The sequence below is a fragment of the Mesoplodon mirus genome (assembly GCF_964341445.2).
Source record: "Mesoplodon mirus genome assembly, chromosome: 19".
NCBI classification, from domain to species: Eukaryota; Metazoa; Chordata; class Mammalia; order Artiodactyla; family Ziphiidae; genus Mesoplodon; species Mesoplodon mirus.
This window is the reverse complement of record NC_138995.1, coordinates 64313300-64337156: the sequence shown is the minus strand read 5'-3', so window position 1 is coordinate 64337156 and position 23857 is coordinate 64313300. Positions and strand designations below refer to the sequence as shown.

Here is a 23857-nt window from a genome sequence, read left to right as displayed (position 1 = left end):
CTCTCTCTCTCTCTCTCTCTCTCTTTTTTCTTTTTTGGTGCTATTGTGCATGATAGTGTGTTTTTAATTTCAAATTCACTTGTTCATTTCTGGTTTATAGGAAAGTGATTGACTTTTGTATATTAACCTTGTGTCCTGAAACCTTGGTATAATTGCTTTTCGGTTCCATGATTTTGTTCATTTGGTCTATTTTTCGGGTTTTTTACATAGCTGATCATATCATCTGAGAATGAAGACAGTTTTATTCCTTCCTTCCCAAGCAGTATATACCTTCTGTATAACCTTATCATCTTATTGCATTAGTTATGACTTCCAAACTAAAGGCAAAAAGGAGTGGTAAGAGGGAACATTTTTGCCTTGTTTTTCATCTTAGTAAGAAAGCTTGTTGGTGTTCTCTAGTAAGTATGATGATAGTTATAGGATTTTATTTGGATTAACAAGTTGAAGCTTTCCTCTTTTTAATTAACTAGATGTTGGAGATTTTTATCATGAATGGGTATGGGATATTGTCAGATCCTTTTTTCTCTATCTATTGATGAGATCGTGTGCTGTTTTTTAACCTGTTGAGGACATGGATTATATTAATTTTCAAATGTGAAACCACCCTTGTATACCTTGCATCAGTCCTACTTGGTCATGGTGTATGATTCTTTCTGTATAGTTTTTCCATAAATTTCCTAATATTTTGTGAGGATTTTTGCGTCTGTCTTCTTGAGAGGTATTGGTTTACAGTTTTCTTGTAATGTCTTTGGTTTGGTATTAGAATAATACTGGCCTCTTAGAATGATTTAGGAAGTATTCCCTCTGTTTCTGTCTTCTAAAAGAGATTGTAGGGAATTGTATAATATCTTCCTTAAATGTTCATCAGAATTGACCAGTGAACCAATCTGACCCAGTTGCATTCTGTTTTGGAAGGTTATTATTTATTGATTCAATTTCTTAAATACATGTAGACCTATTCAGATTTTCTATTTTTTCTTGTGTGGGTTTTGGTAGACTGCGTCTTTCAGGCAATTGATCCATTTCATCTAGTTATCAAATTTATGGTTTTGTTTGTTGTCATATATTTTATTGTTGTCCTCTTAATGTCCATTGTATCTCTAGTGATGTTTCTTCTTTCATTTTGATGTTAGTAATTTGTGTTCTCTCTCCTCATTCTCTTCAGTAGCAATAATAGAATGTTTTTGATTTTATTGGTCATTTTAAAGAACCAGCTTTTCTTGGCTTTGTTGATTTTTCTCTATTGGTTTTAATTATTTCTTTCTTTCTTCCTCTGGATTTAATTTTCTCCTAGTTTTTAAGGTGGAAGCACAGATGATTGATTTAAAATTTTTCTTTTTTGTTAATATAAGCATTCAATGCTATAAATTTTCCTATAAACACTGCTTTCACTTCATCCACGTATTTTGAAAAGTGGTATGTTTGTTTCTTTCAAAATACTTAAAAATTTATCTTGAGATTTCTTCTTTGATCCATGTATTATTTGTAAGTGTATTCTTTAATTTCTCAATATTTTGGAATTTTTCCAACTATCTTTCTGTTACTGGTTTCTAGTGTAATTCTGTTGTGGTCTGAGAGCAGATGTATGATTTCTGTTCTTTTTTACAGTACTTATTTATTTTTATTTTTGACTGCATTGGGTCTTAGTTGCTGCACATGGAATTCTCACCAGTTGTGGTGTGTGGGTTTTCTCTCTCTAGTTGTGGTGCGTGAGCTCCAGAACGCACGGGCTCTGTAGTTTGCGGCCCTCAGGCTCTCTAGTTGAGGGCGTGGGCTCAGTAGTTGCAGCTCATGGGCTCAGTTACCTTGAGGCATGTGGGATCTTAGTTCCCCGACCAGGGATCGAACCCACGTCCTTTGCACTGGAAGGCAGATTCTTAACCACTGGACCACCAGGGAAGTCTCAATGATTTCTGTTCTTAAATTTGTTAAGCTGTGTCTTTTGGCCCCAGATGTGGTCTATCTGGTGAATGTTCTATGTCAGCTTGAGAAGACTGTCTCTTCTGCTGTTGTTGGATGGAGTAGCCTAGTAGTCTGTAGGTGTCGTTTTATCCAGTGCATTGATGATGGTGCTCCTGAGTTCAACAAATCCTTACGAATTTTCAGTTTGCTGGATCTGTTCATTTCTTGTAGAGGGAGGGATGATAAATGAAGTCTCCAGCTATTATAACAGATGCCTCTTTCTACTTGTAGTTCTGCTTTGCCTCATATTTTGACATTCTGGTTTTAGGTGCAGATATGTTAAGGATTGTTGTGGATTCTGGTGAATTGACGTCTTTATCCCTGATAACTTTGCTTCCTTTAAATCTGCTCTGAGATTAATACAGTTACTACCACTTTTTTTTTTCTTTTTTTATTTTGCGGTACGCGGGCCTCTCACTGTTGTGGCCTCTCCCGTTGCGGAGCACAGGCTCCGGACGCGCAGGCTCAGTGGCCATGGCTCACGGGCCCAGCCACTCCGCGGCATGTGGGATCTTCCCAGACCGGGGCATGAACCCGTGTCCCCTGCATCGGCAGGCGGACTCTCAACCACTGCGCCACCAGGGGAGCCCTACTACCACTTCTTAAAAAATTAGTGTTAACCTGTCTTTCTCTATCCATTTACTACTTTTTATTATCATTATTATTTATTTATTTATTTATTGGCTGCATTGGGACTTAGTTGCTGTGGGCGGGCTTTCTCTAGTTTTGGCAAGTGGGGGTTATTCTTAGTTGCAGTGCGCAGGCTTCTCACCGTGGTGGCTTCTCTTGCTGCGGAGCATGGGCTCTAGGTGCGCAGGCTTCAGGAGTTCTGGCACATGGGCTCAGTAGTTGTGGCTCACAGGCTCTAGAGAGCAGGCTCAGTAGTTATGGCACACAGGCTTAGCTGCTCGATGGCATGTGGGATCTTCCTGGACCAGGGCCTGAACTCTTGTCCCCTGCATTGGCAGGCGGACTCTCAACCACTGAGCCAACAGGGAAGCCCTATCCATTTACTTTTAATCTACATGCATCTTTATGTTGAAAGTGGGTTTCTTGGATGCAACATATGTTACCTGTTTTTTGATTCACCCTGGTAATCTCTCTTTTAATTGGTGCATTGTGACTACTGAGGTTTCATACATTGATATAGTTGGATAAATGTTTAACATATTTGTTAACATGTATGATTCATCCTCCTCCTTCTTTGTTCCTGTTTTAATATTCCACTCTTCTTTTTGTGTTTTTTATCGCATATTTTGTGTGATTTCATTTTCTCTCCTTTGTTAGCATATCAGACATACTTGTTTCTTTCCATTTTTTTTTATGTAGTTGTCCTAGAGTTTGTGGTATGTATTTACAACAAACTGAAGTCCACTTTCAAATAACAGTATATGGCTTCATTGGTAGTTTGAATACCTCATAATTAAAAAAATCCTAATTGCTTTCACTCCTGCATTGTATGATTACTGTTATTTGTGTTGATATTACATAAACCTTCCTAAGTGTGTTGTATAAAAATGTATAATGGAGTGCACTGTTGCTATTGTTGTTTTGAACAAACTGGTATCTGTTAGATCTGAATAGACATTTTTGTAAAGAAGACATGCAAATTGTGAAGATACTTGAAAAGATGGTGACTATCACTAATTTTCAGGGAAATGCACATCAAAACCACAGTAAGATACCACCTCACACCTGTTTTAGTGTCTGTTATCAGAAAGAGAAGAAATAAGTGTTGGTGAAGATGTGAAGAATAGTGACCCCTTGTGCACTGTTGGTGGGAATGTACATTGTTGCAACCACTGTGGAAAAGAGTATGGAGAATCCTTAAAAAATTAAAGAAGGAACTACATTATGATCTAGCAATTTCACCTCTGTGTACTTCTTCAAAGGGAGTAAAATCATTATGTCAGAAAGATATCTGGACCCTGTGTTTATTGCAACATTATTTACAATATCCAGGACATGGAAACAAGCTAAGTGTCCATTGGTGGATGAATAGCTACCCAAAATGTGGTTTGTATGGAATATTATTCAATATTTTCAACCATAAAAAAAGAAGGAAATCCTGCCGTTTGCAACAGCATGGATGGAGCTTCAGCAAATTATGCTAAGTGAAATAAGTCAGACAGGGAAAGACAAATACTGTTGTCCCTCCGTTTCTGCTGAGGGTTTGTTCCAGGAGGCACTGAATATACTGAAATCTGCGGATTCTAAAGTCCCATAGTCAGCCCTCTGATTCTGAAGTTTTGCGTTTTCAGATTCATCCAGCTACAGGTCATTTACTGCTGTGTGTATTTATTGAAAAATATGAGTGGACCCTCGCAGTTCTAACCCATTTTGTTCAAGGTTCAACTGTACTATATGATTACACTTAAATGTGGAATCTTTAAAACAAACAAACAAAAAGCCAAACTTGGATACAGACAACAGATTAGTGGTTGCCACAGTGGGGGAAGAGGAGGGGGTGGATAAAATGGGTGTAGTGTGTCAGAAGTGAGAGACTTCTAGTTATAAGATGAATAAGTCCTGGTGATTTAAGCACAGCATAGTGACTCTAGTTAGCAATACTGTGTTGTGTATTTGAAGTTTGATAAGAGAGTAGATCTTAAAAATTCTCATCAGAAAAAAAATTAACTATGTTCACTAATTGTAGTAATCATTGCACAGTGTATACACGTGTCAAATCTCCTTATACAGCTTAAACAAATACAGTGTTCCATGTCAATTGTGTGAAAATGAAATTCTTTAAATTCTCTAATGTTCTCCCCTTCTCTATGAAACCCAAATTTCAGATCTATATCTTTTTTCATCTCTCTGTAAAACTTCTTTTTATAAATTCCCGCAATTTTTTGTGTCACAGGAAGTCTTTATTTGAACATAAGTTTTGAAGGGTAATTTTGCTGGATACTGAATTCTAGGTTGGTAATGTGTGTGTGTCATCTTCACTCCACCCCCGTATTTCAAGTGTTTCACTCAATTCCCTTATTGTCTGGGTGAGTTCTGAGGAGAATTCAAATGTAATTCTTTTTGCTGCTCTTCTGTGGTTAAGGGGTTTATTCCTCTGGCTCTTTCAGGATTTTTTTTCTGCTTTTGAATGTGATATGCCAAGGTGTAGGGGGTTTTTTGTTTTGTTTATTGGTTTTTGTTTTTTTTGGTTTTTTGCATTAAACCTGCTTGTTGTTTTCTGAGCTTCCTGGATCTGTGGTTTAGTGCCTGACATTAATTTGGTGCAAATTCTGTACCATTATTTCTTCAAATATTTCTTCTGTTCCTTTGTCTCTTTCTCATTGTGATATTTCTGTGTGTGTGTGTGTGTGTGTGTGTATCTTTAAAAATATTTATATATTTATTTATGTGGCTGTGCTGGGTCTTAGTTGCTAGATGTGGGATCTTTAGTTGCGGCATGTGGGATCTAGTTCCCTGACCATGGCTCTAACCGAGGCCCCTGTTTTGAGAGCACAGAGTCTTATACACTGAACCACAAGGGAGGTCTCTCTATATGTATATGTTAAACCTTTTGTAGTTGTCCCACAGTTCTTGGATATTGTGTTTAATTAATTTATTTATTTATTTATTAATTAATTAATTTATTTATTTATTTTTGCCGTACGTGGGCCTCTCACTGTTGTGGCCTCTCCCGTTGCGGAGCACAGGCTCCGGACGCGCAGGCTCAGCGGCCATGGCTCACGGGCCCAGCCGCTTTGCGGCACGTGGGATTCTCCCGGACCAGGGCACGAACCCGCGTCCCCTGCATAGGCAGGCGGACTCTCAACCACTGCGCCACCAGGGAAGCCCTTATTTATTTATTTTTTTAGTCCTTTCTCTTTTTAATTTTTTCCTAATTTTGGAAGTTCCTCCTAAGAGAACATCAAGGTCAGAGATTCTTTCCTCAGCTGTGTCTTATCTTTCTTTATCCATTCACATATAATCTGTAAGCATCTATGGGTTTAAAGTGGGTTTCTTGGAGACAACATATAATTGAGTCATGTTTTTAGATCTACTCTGGTAATCTTTCTTTGAATTGGTGCACTGAGACTATTAATTTATTGATATAGTGGAATAAGTATCTAATGTATTTGTTACCATTTCCTATTCATTGCCATTGTTCCTGTTTTAATCTTCCACTCTTCTTTTTATGATTCTAATCGAGTATTTTGTATGATTTCATTCTCTCTGCTTTGTTAGCATATCAGTTGTACTTCTTATTTTTTTTAATGTAGTTGCCCTGGCATTTACAGTATGTTTTTACAGCTACTCTAAGTCCACTTTCAAATAACGCTGTATGGCTTGACAGGTAATTTGAGTACCTTCTAATTTTAAAAAATGCTTATTACTTTCCTCCATTGTATCATTGTTGTCATTCATTTCACTTTTATAGAAGAATACATACTGTGTGTGTGTATAAAAACGCATAATGGAGTACACTGTTGCTAGTGTTATTTTGAACAGTGTTATCTGTTAGATTTGAATAGGCTTTTTCCATAGAAGACATGCAAAAGGCAAACAGATACATGAAAAGATGCTCAATATAACTAATGGTTGGGGAAATGCAAATTAGAACCACAATGAGATACCACCTCACACCTGTTATCATGTCTGTTATGAAAAAGACGAAATAAGTGTTGGTGAAGATGTGGGAAAAAGGGACCCCTTGTACACTGTTGGTGGGGATGTACATTGTTGCAGCCACTATGGAAAAGAGCATGGAGAATCCTTACAAAATTAAATAAGGAACTACAATATGGTCTTGCAGTTCCACCGGTGTGTGTTTATCCAAGGGGGCTGAAGTCATCATCTCAAAAAGATATTTGTACCCCATGTTTATTGCTGCATTATTTACAATATCCAAGAGGTGGAAACAACCTAAGTGTCCATTGATGGATTAATGGATAACAAACACGTGTATATGGAATACAATTCAATATTATTCAACCATAAAATAAGGAAATCTTATCATTTGCAACAACATGGTTGGACTTTGAGGGCATTCTGCTAAGTGAAATAAGTCAGACAGGGGAAGACAAAGTTGTCCCTCCATTTATGCAGAGTATTGATTCCAGGAGTCTCTGCACATCCTGAAATTTGAGGATGCTGATGTCCCATAGTCATCCCTCTGATTCTGAAGTTTCACATTTGTTAATTCATCCAACCACAGATCATGTAATGCTGTGTGTATTTATTGAAAAGTACCCATATGTGAGTGGACCCATGCAGTTCTAACCCATGTTGTTCAAGGGTCAGCTATACTACCTGATTACACTTACATGCAGAATCTTTAAAAGCAAACAAACAAAACAAAAACCCCCACCAAACTCAGATACAAATAACAGATTAGTTGTTGCCAGAGCCGAGGAAGTGGATTGGATGAACTAGGTGAAGGGTGCCTTGGATGAACTAGGTGAAGGGTGCCAGAAGCTACAGAGTTTTAGTTATAAGATGAATCAGTTATAAGGTTATAAGTTTATATATGGATAAGTTATAGTATGAATAAACCTTTTATAGTTGTTCCAGAGTTTTTGGGTATTCTGTTTTTTTGTTTTTGTTTCTGTTTAATGGAAGTATACTTGATTTACAGTGTTGTGTTAATTTCTGCTGTACATGAAAGTGATTCACATATATACATTATTATTTATGTATTATTTCCACCATGGTTTATTACAGGATATTAATTATAGTTCCCTGTGCTTATACAGTTGACCTTGTTGTCTATCCATTCTATATATAATTTTTTGCATCTGCTAATCCCAAACTCCCACTCCTACTCCCCCACAACCCTCCCCCTCCCCACTGGCAACCACATGTCTGTTCTCTGTGTCTGTGAGTCTGTTTCTGTTTTGTAGATAAGTTCATTTGTGTCATATTTTAGATTCCACATATAGGTGATATCAAATGGTATTCGTCTTTCTCTTTTTGACTTCAACTAGAGTACGATAATCTCTAGTTTCACCTATGTGGCTGCAAATGGGATTATTATTATTTTTTAATGGCTGAGTAGTATTCCATTGTATACATGTACCAGGTCGTCTTTATCCATTCATCCGTCGGTGGACATTTAGGCTGTTTCTATGTCTTGGATATTGTGAATAGTGCTGCTATGAACATAGGGGTGCATGTATCTTTTTTTTTTAATCTTTAAAGTTTTTATTGGTTGATGTTTAATTCCGATATGAGGTGACTAATTTAGTCAATTCTTTTTTTTGAATTTTATTTATTTTTTATACATATATACACTAATATGTATAAAATGGATAACTAATAAGAACCTGCATGTATCTTTTTGAATTATAGCTTTTTCTGGATGTATGCCCCAGAGTGGGATTGCTGGATCATATGGCAACACTATCTTTAGCTTTTTGAGGAACATCCATACTGTTTTCCATAGAGGCTGCATCAGCTCACATTCCCACCAACAGTGCAGGAGGGTTCCCTTTTCTACACATCCTCTCCAGCATGTTATTTGTAGACTTCTTTTTTTTTTTTTTTTTTGCGATACGCGGGCCTCTCACTGTTGTGGCCTCTCCCGTTGCGGAGCACAGGCTCCGGACACGCAGGCTCAGCCACCATGGCTCACGGGCCCAGCCGCTCTGCGGCATGTGGGATCTTCCCAGACCGGGGCACAAACCTGCGTCCCCTGCATCAGCAGGCGGACTCTCAACCACTGCGCCCCCACGGAAGCCCATGTAGACTTTTTAATGATGGCCATTCTGCCCTGTGTGAGGTGGTACCTCATCGTAGTTTTGATTTGCATTTCTTTTTCTTTCCTTCCTTCCTTCCTCCCCTCCCTCCCTTCCTTCCTTCCTTCCTTCTTTTAGTCCTTTTTCCCTTTGTTTTAAAGTTTTGAAAGTTTCTACTACAAAAACATCAAGCTCAGAGATCTTTCCTCAGCTGTGTCCAGTCTATGAATAAGCCCATCACAGTCATTCTTCATTTCTGTTCTGGTGTTTTTGATCTCTGGCATTTCTTTTTGGTTCTTTCTTAATATTTCCATCTCTCTGCTTACATTACCCTTCTGGTCTTGTATGCTGTCTGCTTTATCCACTAGCAGGTACTAATTAGGATGTTAATTGTGATTCTTTTATATTCCCAATATGATCATTCCGACATCCCTGTGTTATCTAGTTCTGGTTCTGAAGCTTCCTTTGTCTCTTCAAACTTTGTTTTTTGGGGCACTGCAAATGTTCAGTAGAATCCAGGGTTGCAAACTAGTTACCTCAGTTATATTCTGCCCGTACAATTGTTGTTCAGGTGAGGAGATGGATTCCTACACTTGGTTCTCCATCTGCTGTACTTCCTTCTCTCTGGCTGTACTGGAGGTTCTTTTTGGAACACTTAAATATCATTTGTTTGTCTTCTGTGTGATGGATTCCTCTGGGCCAGTGTTGGCCACTCACCTGTCCTTACTTTCCATTAGGATTTGCATCATTTGCATCCCATGTAGTTTTTCAGCTGCGGGTGAAGAGTGCTTGATCCTTCATGGGATGGACATGACTCTGGTCTCAGCTTAAAGAGTTCAGAGGTAGCCTGGATAAGATGAATGGCAGCTAGAAGACGGCTTGACATCAAGTCTCTGTTCAAGTCGTTTCAGGAACGTTATCTTGTGTGACTAGTGTTTTAGTGCCATTGCCAGTGGCCCCAAATCACTTCTCTACTACTTTCTCCTTTCTTGACACTTTGCCAATTTGTTATTTATATTACTCCCATTTTCAGTCTGATGCTAAGCTAGAATCTATTCCCTGACACCTCTCTAAACCACTTACCTTGTGTGGTCTTCACACTGTTTTCCCTGTAGTACTCAAGGCATTGTTATGTTCTCAAATATGCAGGTATCCTTTAATATTTCTTGGACACCAGCTATCTGTTCCAGTCAGATTTTCTGGGGGCTGGACATACACTTCTGCACAGTATTGCAGGTCACCAGGAGATGTGGTCCTGGTAAAAGCAACTGACAGAGGAGTGAATTGTAGAACTCGCTTTTTTTTTTTTTTTTTTTTTGCTATACGCGGGCCTCTCACTGCTGTGGCCTCTCCCGTTGTGGAGCCCAGGCTCCGGACGCGCAGACTCAGCGGCCATGGCTCACGGGCCCAGCTGCTCTGCGGCATGTGGGATATTCCCGGACCGGGGCACGAACCCGTGTCCCCTGCATCGGCGGTGGACTCTCAACCACTGCGCCACCAGGGGAGCCCAGAACTCGCTTTTTGTCTTAGGCCTCAGCCAGTCCTTGTGCCCTGTACTTGGTGAGAGCAGCTGCTTCCTCAGTGTGACCCCAACTTCATTTCCTGAACATGATCCCTTGGACTGTTTCCTTCACGTGTCAGACATACAGTTGTGACGGTGTCACCACCCCCAGTGGAGTCAACAAGAACTTCACCATCACTTCTTTGTTTTCAGGTTCTTGGTGTGGAGTCAAGCATGAATAGAACATATCTGAGGATGGAGTGTCAACAGATGAGGACTCCCAGGGCAGGTTCATCTCCTGAGAAGGCCCAGCCCTGTAAGATGTGTGTCCCAGTCTTGAGAGACATTTTGCACTTTGCTGAAGAGCAAGTAATAAATAGGGGCCAGAAAGCATACACATGTGGGGCATGTGGGAAATAATTCTATTTCATTACAAACCTTCAACAACACCAGAGGCAGCACATTAGAGAGAAACCCTTCTGATGTGATGTGGGGAGACCTTCATTTTTGAAGGGCTGCGCAGTCTATGCATCAGGGAATCTCTCTACCTACATGGAGATTAGGAAGGACTTCATGGCCAACATGGGATTTCAGCAAGAGGCCACTAATACCAGTAAGCAACAAAACAACACTAAGGAGTGTGAAGCTGTTTTTGACAGTGGAAAAGGTCATCACAGCTGGGGAAAAGGCAAGAAAGCCTCCAGCCAGACAGAAATACTTGTTGAGGATGAGAGAGTCCTCACTAGTGAAGGGTTTTGTGAGTTCGGCAAATGTGGGACAGCCTGCACCCAAAGAACTAACCTTATTCAACACCAGAAAGTTCACACTGGAGAAAAGCCTTATGTGTGCAGTGAATGTGGGAAATCTTTTATCTAAAGGTGCCTCTCATTCTACATCAGAGAGTTTACATTGGCTAAAAGGGCCGTATGAATGCAATGATTCAGGAAAATCTTTTATCTGCCAGTACGGTTTCCTTACACATCAGAGAGTTCACACTGGAGAAAGGCCTTATGAGTGCAGTGAATGTGGGAAATTCCTTTAGTTGAAGCTGTGACCTCAGTAACCATAGGAAAATCTACACTGGAGAAAATGCCTGGTAAGTCCAAAGAACGTGGAGAATCTTTTAGCCAAAGTTCAACCTAATTTATCATCAGCGTTCTCACTGAAGAAAGGCCTTATAAATGCAGCAAAAATGGGAAATTGTTTAGCTGAAACTTCAGCTTCATGCAATGCCAGAGAGTTTACAGTAATGAGAGACCATAGAAATGTCGTGAGTATGGGAAATCCTTCAAGCATAACTCGAGGTGCCTAGCTCATCAGAAAGTCCACACTTGGTAAAGGCCCATGAGTGTGCTGAGTTTGGGAAATCCAGCCTCATTCAACACTAGGAAGTTCATAGTGGAGATAAGCCTTTTAAGTGCAAAGAATGTGAAAATCTTTTAGCTGGAGGTTCACCCTCATTCAGGACTGAAGAGTTCACAGTGGAGAAAGACCTTATGAGTATGTGGGAAATCTTTTATTTGAAGCTTCAGCTTCAACCAACACCAAAGTGTTCACACTAGGGAAAGGACTGAGATGTACAGGAATGCACAATTTCTTAAATAGAATTACACTGGAAGAGAATCCCTGTGATGGGGATGTCTTCTTGAATTGCCTCTCATATACCTGGAGGTGTGTCTATGGTGGGGAGATTCCTCATACATCCCAGGTATATGGGGAGCTGTAAGGATCTGAGTTGCACTTTCTAACGTGCCCAGGTGTCTTAGAAGATTTATATTTGTGCCAGTTTTTGTGGCTGCAGCGGTTTCACCTCTGCCACCTGGCGTGTCTAAACAGTGTGCTTTCGTCATCACCCCACCATGTTTAGGGAAGCCAATCTCTGCCCCCTCCCCATTTGTTGGAGGAAAGCGTCAGTAGTCTTATCTGTTCTGGGATCCTTATTCCCTTCTCTCTGATGATATTGGGCGGGACCTGACCCAGATTTGGCCGAGATACCGCAATTTCAGTTTTGTTCGTGGCTTGCTGAGAAAGACTGCCTTTTCAGGGAAATGTTTCATGTGATACTTGCAGCTTCCAAGTCACCAACCTGAGAATTTTCTGTCTCACAGTGCCTTGGGGTTTGCAATAAACTAGATACTGTTCAAGCTGCCTTTGATCTTGGTGTTCTATTCACTGTGTGAGGTCGTTTCAAAATAGAATTTGGCTCTGCCAGTGTTAAGGGATGAATAGCTTTTAGGGGAATTCCATACTTTTACTCAGAGGTGAGATAATGATGGAAGAACATAGCTGTCTTTCCAGTTTTGGCCTAGATCCAAAAGCTGCTGCCTTGGGCCGCATTGTTGCCCAAGGCTTTCTAGGAAGGACTGTAGGATTTTGTGTTTCTACTTCTGGGCTGGATGCCAGGATTATTTTGTGGGCTCAGAAAACTTTTTGAGGAGGTGGGAAGATGTTGTGACAATCAGTGCTTCTGGGAGCAACATGAATCGTTTTTCTTGTTCACAGAATGCCCATTACTGCTGCTGGGAATCCCTACCCCAAATACTGCAAAGGAGGCATGTAACCTGATACCCAGAATTCAGTAGGCTAGTGTCACTGTAAAAGTACAGAGGTAAGGGGGCGAGTCATTGGTACAGAAACACTTGATTAATAGAGAGTGGAGGAGACTGCAGCCACGTAGATGGTATGTGTCGCTTATAAAAGTGTGTCCACAAATGTTCCAGTGATTGTGACTGTAGGATCAATGTGCACAGAAGCTATTAGGATCCCTAGGCATGTTCATCTTTTTTATTTATTGTCAGAAGTTTTTGTGGATTCCTGTAGCTTCTGTGGGATGTTCCCCTCAAGGCCATTGATGCACAAGGAAGAAAACAGGCTTAGGTGAAAGGGGGCTCCCTTAACCCAGCCACGTGGGTTTGGGATGCAGCCATCACTCCTGGTGACTGGGATGGAAAAGAACTTCATTGCTCACCATCAGGAACGAGAGTCAATACAGGGTTGCCCAACCTGATTTTATGAAGACAGTGGAGGTCTCAATGTTATTTTGAACCCTGTAAAGCTTTTGTCAATACAGGTGATGTGTAATGAACTGCAGTTGTTTAAAGTGTAAAATTTTTTTGGACATACATATGAACCCATGAAATCATCATCATGGTAATGAATATATCTGTCACCCCTAATTTACCTCATGTCCTTTGGAAACCTCTCCTTCCCCTCCTCAGCCCTCTAGGCAACTATTAGTTTGCCTTTATTTATAATAGACTAATCTGTATTTCTAGAATTTTATTTGAATTAATTAATAAAATGTTTTCTTATTTTCTGAGTTCGTTCATTGTATATAATTATTTTGAGATGTCTTCAGTGATGCTTATGAGCAGTTCTTTCTTTTTTTCCCAAGTATTACCTTTTCTGTGGATAACCATTTGTTTATCCATTCACCAATTTATGGGCATTTGGGTTATTTCCAGCTTTTTGGCTATTGCAAATGATGCTGCTATGGACATTTGTGTTTAATTCTTTATATGTATATATGTTTGACTTTTGAGCCAATAACTCAAAGTATCCAGAGTCACAGGATAGATGAAGGCTTACTTATGACTGCTAGACAGTGGTCTAAAATGGTTGTTCGATTTTGCATACCTATTAGGAATGTATGAAAGTTTCAGTTCTTCCCTATTGTTACCAATACTTATTATGGTCAGTCTTTTGAAATCACCCTTTTAATAAGTGTGCAATAGTTTTAATTTCATTTCCTTAAGGATTCATGATGTTGAGCATTTTTTCATGTGTTTATTTGCCACCTGTATGTCTTTTTTAAAGTGTCTGTTCATGTTTTTTCTCTATTTACTTTTTTATGGATTGTGGCTATTTCTCTCTTCATTAGCAAAGAAACAGGTCATATTTTCCTCATGCTATGCACAGTGTAATGCTCACATACACTGTACACTTTTATTTATTTTTAAAAAAATATTTATTTGGCTGTGCTGGGTTTTAGTTGTGGCATGCGGGATGTTCATTGCTCCGTGCAGGATCTTTGTTGCAGCATGCGAACTCTTAGTTCTGGCATGTGTGATCTAGTTCCCTAACCAGGGATCGAACCCGGGCTCCCTGCATTGGGAGTATGAAGTCTTAGCCACTGGACCACCAGGGAAGTCCCACTTTTAAGTTAAATCTGTATGATTCACATATTCTTCATCATGTTCCTGACTTCAGACATTAAATAATACAGTACATTAAATCCTGGTTTGTAGCGTTTGCCAATTTCCCTGGTGTAAATACTCCCACCATAACCCAATTTCAAACTGCCAGTGTGGCATCACTGAACATGGAGTTGGATAAAGTTGCCAGTAGCCCACCATTATACTTTTTTTAAACTTTATTTATTTATTTATTTTATTTTTCGCTGTGTTGCGTCTTCATTGCTGCGCGTGGGTTTTCTGTAGTTGCGGAGAGCGGGGGCTACTCTTTGTTGCCGTGCACAGATTTCTCATTGTGGTGGCTTCTCTTGTTGCAGAGCATGGGCTCTAGGCGCATGGGCTTCAGTAGTTGTGGCTCGTGGGCTCTAGAGTGCAGGCTCAGTAGTTGTGGCCCGCAGGCTTAGTTGCTCCGTGGTATGTGGGATCTTCCTGGACCAGGGCTCGAATCCATGTCCCATGCATTGGCAGGCGGATTCTTAACCACTGCTCCACCAGGGAAGTCCCTTGAATATTTGTTTTTAAAACAATTTATTGGAAGTGTAATTGACTTAACATACAAACTGCACATATTTAAGGTGTACATTTGATATTTGATACATACTTAACACTCTGAAACCAAAAATTTCCTCCTGCCTTTAAAAATTCATCTTTATTAACATAAAATGATGATAAAAGGACATTCTACCATTTTTAATGAGTATTTTCAAATAAATACAAAAAATGGAAAAAAATTATGAAGCCTGGTTAATCCTTCCCCCAATACTCCATCTTTATTTATTACATCTTTATCTCTGTTTTTTAAACTTTATTTATTTATTTTATTTTTGGCTGCATTGGATCTTCGTTGCTGCCCACGGGCTTTCTCTAGTTGCAGCGAGCGGGGGCTACTCTTCATTGTGGTGCGTGGGCTTCTCATTGCGTTGGCTTCTCTTGTTGTGGAGCATGGGCTCTAGGTGCACGGGCTTCAGTAGTTGTGGTGTGTGGGCTCAGTAGTTGTGGTTCTCAGGCTCTAGAGCTCAGGCTCAGTAGTTGTGGCACACAGGCTTAGTTGCTCTGCAGCGTGTGGGATCTTCCCGGACCAAGGCTCGAACCCGTGTTCCCTGCATTGGCAGGTGGATTCTTAACCACTGCGCCACCGGGGAAGCACCTTTATTTTTTACTAATGATTATTTCATTAGTTCATTAGTTCATTTTTCATCTGTCTCCATGCAGAGTGATTATTTTATTTTTTGTTGTTGGTTTTTTGTTTTTGGTTTTTTGTTTTGGCCACACCAAGGGGCATTTGGGATCTTAGTTCCCTGCCCAGGGATTGAACCCATGCCCCCTGCAGCGGAAGCACAGAGTCTTAATCACTGGACTACCAGGGAAGTCCCTTATTTTTAATCCTAGACATCATGTGATTACCTCTTCATAGTGCATTTCTAAAATATAAGGCATCCTTCATAACTTCAATAACATTCACAGAAAATTAAAAATATTTTCAAATACAATCCCCCAGGTGATATGTTGCATATATCCTATTCCCTGTAAATTTTGTTTAGTGGTTAAAGATGAAATCTATAGCAATATTCACTGACCATTTGATCGGTTTTTTGCCTTCATTGAGGTTTAGCAGAAGTGATAGTAGATTGTTATAATTGATAGGGAAGGATGTCAATATTTGTAAAGGTGTACATTCTTCTCAGTATTTGACATTTATTATCATTTCATTGATAAGCAAGAGTTGTTATTTTATGTCATAATCCCAAAGTGTTTTCTGGTACTGGTTCTGTGTGAATTTAGTCTTGATTTGCTTGCACAGACATGGGCATCTTGATTATGATATTGGATGCGCATTATGTCTGGGCATTCTTTATTTAAAAATATTTTTTTAACCATTAAAAAAAATTGAAGTGTAGTTAATTTACAATGTTGTGTTAGGTTCTGGTATACAGCAAAGTGATTCAGTTATATATGTGTATGTGTGTGTTGTGTGTATTCTTTTTCAGATTCTTTTACATTATAGGCTTTTACAAGGTATTGAATATAGTTCCTGTACCGTACAGTAAGTTTGTTTTTTATTTTTTAGATTCCACATATAAGTGATATGATATGATCATTGTTTTCCTGGTGGTTAAGACTTCACCTTCCAATGCAGAGGGTGCGGGATTGATCCCTGGTCGGGGACCTAAGATCCACATGCCTCACGGCCAAAAAACCAAAATATAAAACAGAAGGAATATTGTAAGAAAGTTAATAAAGACTTTAAAAATGGTCCACATTAAAAAATATATATATGATGATCTCTAGGTCCATCCATGTTGCTGTATGGACTTTTTTTTTTTTTGGTTGCACTGTGCAGCTTACAGATCCTAGTTCCCTGACCAGGGATCAAACCCAGGCCATGGCAGTGAAAGCGTGGAGTCCTAACCACCAGACTGCCAGGGAAGTCCCTGCATGGGCAGTCCTTAAATGAGATTTCATAGGTACTGAATCTTGACTTGTTTGATGGCATTGGTTGGTAATATTGTGTTTAATCTCATTTGAAACAAGATTTCACCCATGGTAGTATGGAGACATGTGTGGCCTATAGGCAGCATCATGGAGGCTGACTTTGGTGGAAGAGGAGTTATTAGTGGCAATAGAGATAGGAAGTGTACTGGCCTCAGTGTTGATATCTATCATTGTGGTTGGTGGGAGTGATCAAGCCAAATAGCCAACAACATGGTTCCCATTGATCCTGATCTGACGCTTGTGTGGTTCCCTGTGGTGTGCTTGAAGACAGTGTAGCTTACCATGGATCGGTTAGTCCACCAATGGATGTGTAGTCCACACAGGGTTGGAATTTCTCGGATAAGGAAGGGGTATAGCAACAGAGGAAGGATTAAAGTAGGGGGTCATCCAGAGGCCAGTAGTAGGGCATTTGTTTGTCTCTTGGGTATCACCCAAATGGTGTCACTTGTTCTGGGGGTGATTAGTTCCACTTCTTGATGTTGAAATCAGGTCCAGGGGGCTTCCCTGGTGGCGCAGTGGTTGAGAGTCTGCCTGCCGATGCAGGGGACACGGGTTCGTGCCCCGGTCTGGGAAGATCCCACATGCCGCGGAGCGGCTAGGCCCGTGAGCCATGGCCTATGAGCCTGCGCATCCGGAGCCTGTGCTCCACAACGGGGGTCGGGGGGCACAGCAGTGGGGGTCCCGCGTGCCGCAGGGAAAAAAAAAAAAAAGAAATCAGGTCCAGGTTGTTCCCCAATGCCTTTAGTGGAGCAAAGTACATGGTTGGCAGATTAGGTTGCCTCTTCAGAGAGTAGTGGTGGGGTCTTTTTGGCTTGCTGGATGATAAGTGAACACAGGCTGAGGATGGTCCCAGGGCTAGTGGTGCACTTAAGGTCCACACTGGGGTCCAGGGAGAAGCGACTGGGCTCTGAATTCTCTATGAGGGAAACGTGGAAGTACGAGGTGGATGTTCCCTTGCTGGGGGTAGCAATATCGGGGCTCTCGTGTCTGGGAAAACTGGAAACCGCGTTTTATGGCGTGGGTGTGTGCATCAGCAAAGGTCCCCATGGCTCAATTGGTGGTCTCCTCATTTCCCATGCATTTAAATATAGTATAATTATGTGATAGGTGTCTGGATTTAATGTAGTGACAATTATGGACAGTATTCTTGACCAGCTGGGGGATCGTCTTCCAGGTTCTCTCAGCAGCCCTATTTTAAATGCCCATTATATCATTCTGTGATACCAGCTGCTGTACAATGATAGGGTAACTGAAGAACACAGGAGTATTTTTTTATTGAGGTGTAATAGACATATAGAAGTGTATTAGTTTCAGGTGTAATGTAATGATTTGATATTTGTATATGTTTATTTCAAAATGATCACCACACTAAGTCTAGTTAACATCTGTCACCATACATAGTTACAAAATTCTTTTTCTGTGATAACTTTTCAAAATTCTCTTAGAAACTTCCAAATATTCAATACAGTATTATTAACTATAGTAACCATGCTGTACGTTATATCCCCATGACTTATTTATAAGTGTAAATTTGTGACTTTTGATCCGTTTTACCCACCCTCCACCTCCTGCCAGTGGCAACCACCGATCTATTCTCTGTATCTATGAGTTTGGTTCTTATTTTTGATGTTTTTCTTTCTTTAGATTCTGCATATAATGAGATTATATGATAGTTTTCTTTCTCTATCTGACTTATTTCACTTATCATAATACTCTCAAGGTCCATTTGTGTTGCCTGAAATGGCAAGATTTCCTTCTTTTTTGATGGCTGAATAATATTCTGTTGTGTATGTGTTTGTGTATGTGTCACATTTTTTAAAAAACATTTATTTACTTATTTGTTTATTTGGCTGCATTGGGTCTTAGTTGCGGCACGCAGGCTCTTCGTTGTGGCCCACCTGCTTCTCTCTAGTTGTGGTGCAGGGGCTCTAGAGTGCTCGGGCTTTGCCGTGCATGGGCTTTGTTGCCCCATGGCATGTGAGATCTTACTTCCCCGACCAGGGATTGAACCTGCATCCCTGCATTGGAAGCGTGGTACGTCCCCTGTATCACATCTTCTTCATCCATTCACCCACCAGTGGACACTTAGGCTTTTCCCATGTCTTGGCTACTGTAAGTAATGCTGCACGGAACATGGAGGTGCATATATCTGTTTTCATGTTTTTTCCAAATAAATACCCAGAAATGGAATTGCTAGATCATATGGTAGTTCTATTAATTTTCTGGCGAAACTCCATACTGTTTTCCAATTTACATTCCCACCAACAGTGCACAAGTGTTCCCTTTCTCCACATCCTCACCAACGCTTATTTGTTTTATTGATCATGGACATTCTGAGAGGTGTTAGGTGATGAATCATTGTGGTTTTGATTTGCATTTTCCTGACGATCAGTGGTGTTGAGTATCTTTCATGTTCCTCTTGGCCATTTGCATGTTTTCTTTGTAAAAATGTCTATTCAGATCCTCTGTCCATTTTTTAATTGGATTGTTTGACTTTTTTTAAATAGTTGTTATATGAGTTCTTTATATATTTTATTCTTTTTTATGCAATTGTAAATGGGATTGTTAGATTAAATTTTCTCTTTCTGATAGTGTATAGAAATGCAACTGTTTTTTGCATATTGATTTTGTATACTGCAACTTTACTGAACTTGTTTATTAGTTCCAACAGGCTTTTTGGTCTTTAGTCTTTAGGGTTTTCTATGTATATAATATGTCGTCTGCAAATAGTGACAGTTTTACTTCTTCCTTTACCATTTTGGTGCCTTTATTTCTTTGTCTTGCCTACCTGTACTGGCTGGGACTCTCAGTACTATGTTGAATAAAAGTTGTGAGAGTAGGCATTCTTGTCTTGTTCCTGCTCTTAGAGGAAAAGCTTTCAGCAATGCTTTTTTAATGGCCAGTGTTGTGTTTGCCTTGTGGTCACACGGGAACCTATATCTAACTGTATAACTCGTGGAAGTTCTCAAAGGGGATAAAAGCTGTTTTGTTATCTCCTCAGTAATATTATCGAGGTTAGTACCTTGCATGCGTAGGCCAGGAGACCAGAATAGGAATCTCCAATTGTTAAGGCATGTTTAATGGCTCCTTGCGCTGTAGGAAGAGTACCCATGAAGTCTTTTTGCGGCATGTGGTGTCCTGTCCACTCTGTGAATTTATCCTCCCATATAGTAGGCCTAGTGTCTAGTTTCCTGGTATGTTACACAGTCTCTAATGGCTTTATGTAAATCATGCTCTGTGGATCAATTCCTGTATTAACAATCTCTTCCCATAATCCCCATAATGCCCCATTGCTCTGATCTCGCATGTACTCATAGATAGAAGAAACATGGTGGTTTGTCCTGAAGTTCTGTGGCTCCCCTCTACCAAGAGGCTTACCTGCTTTGGTGGTTTATTTAGTTTGCCAGCTTTGGCCTTGTATTGTGCCTCCTGCATGCCTTGTTCGGTGTGAGCTGACATGTGTTGCCCCAGGATTGGCAGAGGGGGAGCCACTGTGGTGATTCCTCCCACCCCATTTTGCCTTGTATTTTCCTGCCCTAATTTTGCCAAAGTCTCAACCAAATAGTCCACTGTCCACTGACTAGAAGTCAGTAAAAATGTGAACGTTAGGGAAATGTTTATCCAGAGCATGTGGTACCAGTAGGAGAATTACATGCACTCTGCTTATTCGACACTGTGGTCTATTCCCCACATGGAAATCGGAGTGAGTGAATAGTGGGGATAGACTGCATTGTATGAATTCCTTACACCCTGTGCTTGCTCCACTGGTAAAGGAAGACCATTGCCTTTCTTATTTTGAGAGCACTAATGTTCATCCTCTGGTCCCCACTGAACAAGAGGTAGAGTCATTACTGGAGGTTTTGGCAACATACTGTCTGTGGTGGAGGGTATGCTGCTACTTCCTCTTTGAGTGCCTCATGCAGCAGCACCTGTTTTAGCTTGGTATATACATTTTATTTTATTTTAGTTTATGTATGTATGTATGTATGGCTAAGTTGGGTCTTCATTGCTGCACATGGGCTTTCTCTAGTTGCGTTGAGTGGGGGCTTCTCTTGTTGCGGAGCACAGGCTCTAGGCGTCCGGGCTTCAGTAGTTGTAGCACGTGGACTCAGTAGTTGTGACTCGCGGGCTCTAGAGCACAGGCTCAGTAGTTGTGGTGCACGGGCTTAGTTGCTCTGTGGCATGTGGGATCTTCCCGGACCAGGGCTCAAACCCGTGTCCCCTGCATTGGCAGGATTCTTTACCACTGTGCCACCAGGGAAGTCCCCCCCAAACATTTTTTTAAGTTACTTAAAGTCTTACTACGTTCTATGGATATGCCACATACCTATTACATAATGAGCCTTATATGTTTTATCATAAATTTGCCTTTGAATTTTAGGACTTTTTAAATTACATTTTAAGTGAAGTGAGCTTTCAGTTCTTATTAAAAGTAAAAACTGTAACACATGATCGACCCATATACATCTAGTTTTCATTTCTGAACCTCCAAGCTTGTATTGTTTATGCATCTCTATGTCATTCATCTTATATGGGTTTCGGGTTCATTCTAATACGGATTTTTAAAGCAATTTAATACATACACATGTGTGTATTCATATTCATTCAGAATCCTAAGAAAATTGTAGCATACTATGCATTCTCTTTCCCATCTCCTCTTCTTTTCCGGAGATAACTTCATACACATGTCTAGAGAGGTTCTTCATTCAGTTTTACAAATGTTGATATTCTGTTGTGTGAATGGTGCATTATTTATTAAAACATCCTCTTTTAGTTGTATGTTTGTTTCCAACATGGGATTCTAATTACTAGGCTTTGAATCCATAAACACATATTAATGCCCATTTAAAATGAGAAGGTGGGGGACTTCCCTGGTGGTTCAGTGGTTAAGAATCCACCTGCCAATGAAGGGGACACAGGTTTGAGCCCTGGTCCGGGAAGTTCCCACATGCCACGGAGCAACTAAGCCTGTGCTCCACAACTACTGAGCCTGCACTCTAGAGCCCGCCAGCCACAACTACTGAGCCCACATGCTGCAACTACTAAAGCCCATGTGCCTAGAGCCCATGCTCAGGAACAAGAGAAGCCACCAGAATGAGAAGCCCGTGCACCGCAATGAAGAGTATCCCCCACTTGCCGCAACTAGAGAAAGCCCGCAGGCAGCAACGAAGACCCAATGCAGCCAAAAATAAAAATAAACAAATATTTTTTAAAAAGATGGAGTTGGGTGGGGCCTGCGGATACCGGAACCCGGATATGCGGTTGCCTGGAAACTACAAGTTTTCCGCTTGAATGTATTCGCTCCTGTTTTGTGGGCCTATGTCTGCCCATATTAACTACATTCCCATCTTCCCTTGTAAGGTTACATTATGTACGGAAATGAAATGAGCCTTAAGGCTTAGACTCGCCTCCTTGGAATTCTCAGTGGGAGGACAGAGACAATATGAAGATTTGAGAACTGCTGCTGAACATACATAAAACTTTTTATGGAGGTGCTCCTACAATTTGCTGATTTGCCATAGTAAAATAAAGCACGTTATGCGAAAGACAGGATGTAAACGTGAACATTTTAACAGGGTAGTTGTGTCTGGTGGGGCAAGGAGAGTGCCAGTTACACTATTCACTTGTATTTAAATTTCTTCACGCGGTAATGTTCTGTGTTTGAAATGAAATTAAATATGATCACCTCTGAGTGCACAGAGCAGAGGAATGTCTCACATTATTTACTGGATGTGAACTTTGGAAGACAGGGATCTCACCTCGGTCACTCCCTGCTCTTTCCTCTGCAGGGCTGACAAGTATAGAGCCCACAGGAACAGGAGATTTCAGTTTCTTGCATTTCAGACTGCAATTTCAGATTCCACAGTCAGGGTTCACACTTCCCCAATTTTATCAAAAGAAAAATGTTTTAAAGGTTTAGATCATTTGAATCAGGATCTCAGCATTGTTACCTACATTGCATTTACCTGTTTTGTCTTTTAGGCCTCTTTTAATTTCTTTTTTTTTTTTTGAAGAAGAAAATGGGTCATTTGTTTAGGATCATTTCCACCAGTATACTAGCTAATTGCAACTTTTTGGGGGGGGGGGTGCCGCACAGCCCGGTTTGTGGGATCTTAATTTCCCAACCAGAGATCAACCTAGGTCCATGGCAGTGAAAGCCCAAGTCTTAACCATTGGACCACGAGGGAATTCCGTAACTACTGCCTTTTGATGTTGCCTAACGCATTCTCTCAAATTGCCAACAAATGCAGAATTAGCTCTAGAGGATAATCTAAATCAGGTTCAGCTTTTTGTCAATCGATACTTCAGAGGTAGTGCCGTGTCTTTCTCATTGACTACAGCTGGGTGCCATTATGACATGTACATAGCTCTGTGATGCGACAACTGATCAGTCCATGTGCTTCCCCAATACCAGTCTCCCGCCAGCCTGTTGCTTGCTGGTTTCAGTTGCTACTGATGATCATTCTGTAGGTCTATTATTAGAGGAAGCAAAATGTTGATATCCTATTTCTAGTTGTGAATTTTCACTTAGAATTCTGTAAAGAAGACCTTTTCCCCATTATCTATTTGGTTACCCTAAAGTAGTCTGTACTGGAAAAGCAGGAAAAATGATTCCTATTTTCCCTTTATTTTTCAGATTCCAGAATAACTAGTCAATTCCTTAAACAATGTAGCTTTCTATCTATTAGGAGAATGTGGATATTAAAATACTTGCTGTGTTTAAATCTTGTTCAGGTGCTTTTCTTTGATGTTTATTGGGGAGTGGGATTCTATTCAAGTTGAATCTTGTGGCATCCTCATCCTAAAGTGACCCCAGTCCTCTGATAGTTTCCTTGTGTCCTGGTTTGAATAGATTTTTTTTTTTTTTTTTTTTTTTTTTTTTTTTGTGGTACGCGGGCCTCTCACTGTTGTGGCCTCTCCCATTGCGAAGTACAGGCTCCGGACGCGCAGGCTCAGCGGCTATGGCTCACAGGCCCAGCTGCTCCGCGGCATGTGGGATCCTCCCAGACCGGGGCACGAACCCATGTCCC

General features: G+C 40.5%; 1 protein-coding gene across 1 annotated transcript in view; it reads left to right on the top strand.

The window, feature by feature from the left end:
* The window catches only part of LOC309794612 (uncharacterized protein), a 312987-nt gene that overhangs the window by 106332 nt on the left and 182798 nt on the right, over nt 1-23857 (top strand). The gene's annotated exons all lie outside the window — the stretch shown is intronic.